The sequence below is a fragment of the Triticum dicoccoides genome, chromosome 4A (genome assembly GCF_002162155.2).
Source record: "Triticum dicoccoides isolate Atlit2015 ecotype Zavitan chromosome 4A, WEW_v2.0, whole genome shotgun sequence".
Classification (NCBI taxonomy): Eukaryota; Viridiplantae; Streptophyta; class Magnoliopsida; order Poales; family Poaceae; genus Triticum; species Triticum dicoccoides.
This window is the reverse complement of record NC_041386.1, coordinates 62663924-62665026: the sequence shown is the minus strand read 5'-3', so window position 1 is coordinate 62665026 and position 1103 is coordinate 62663924.

The following is a 1103-nucleotide window of genomic DNA, read 5'->3' as shown; positions in this document are numbered from 1 at the left end:
AATAGGCGATTTTTATGAAAGTCTTCAAAACGTGGGAGTTATGAAGACAAACAGCGAAGATTTTGCCTATTACTATGCAGCGGAAGTTAGATTACACTAGGCAAGCCATGGTCAAGTATTCAATAGAGTGAAAGCACAAAGACAAACAGTTGCAGTGTAATAAGGATCAGGTAGGAAGAAGTTATGAAGCCAAACAGATCATACATTCACGTTGTGAAGACAAAAGATAGAGCAAGCATGCAATGGCTTCACAATGAGTAACAGTAAGAAAAAGGAAGTGAAGATGAAACCAGTGACTCGTTGAAGACAATGATGTGTTGGACCAGTTCCAGTTGCCGTGACAACTGTACGTCTGGTTGGAGCGGCTAGGTATTTAAACCTTAGGACACACAGTCCCGGACACCCAGTCCTGAACACGCAGCTCAGGACACCAAGTCCTCACCGTATTCTCCTTGAGCTAAGGTCACATAGTCCTCGCCCAATCACTCTGGTAAGTCTTCAAGGTAGACTCCCAAACCTTCACAGACTTTGTTCACTGGAAATCCACAATGTCTCTTGGATGCTCTGAACGCGACGCCTAACCGTCTGGAGGATTCACAGTCCTCAAGTGTAATAAGTCTTCAGATCACACAGACAAGAAGACTTAAGTGATGCCCAATGTTCTCTGGCTCTGGGTGGTTAGGGATTTTCTCCTCGCTAGGAATTTTCTCTCAAAGGCTTCGAGGTGGGTTGCTCTCAAACGACAAAAGCCGTGCACTGAAATCTGAGCAGCCAACCGTTTATGGTTGTAGGGGGTGGGCTATTTATAGCCACTTGGCAACCCGACCTGGTTTGTCCGAAATGACCCTGGGTCACTAAGAAACTGATACGTGTCTCAATGGTCAGATTTCAAACTCTCATGGCAACTTTACTTGGGCTACAAGCAAAGCTGACTTGTCCGGCTCTGGACAAGATTCGCTCTCATTGTCTTCACTCGAAGACATAGGTTTTTGGTTTAGGCATCACTTCAGTCATTCTGACTGGTTCTCCTGGACCCCACTTAACAGTACGGTGGTTCCTATGACTCAACACAAAAGAAAAAGAACTACGAAAGATCTAAGTCT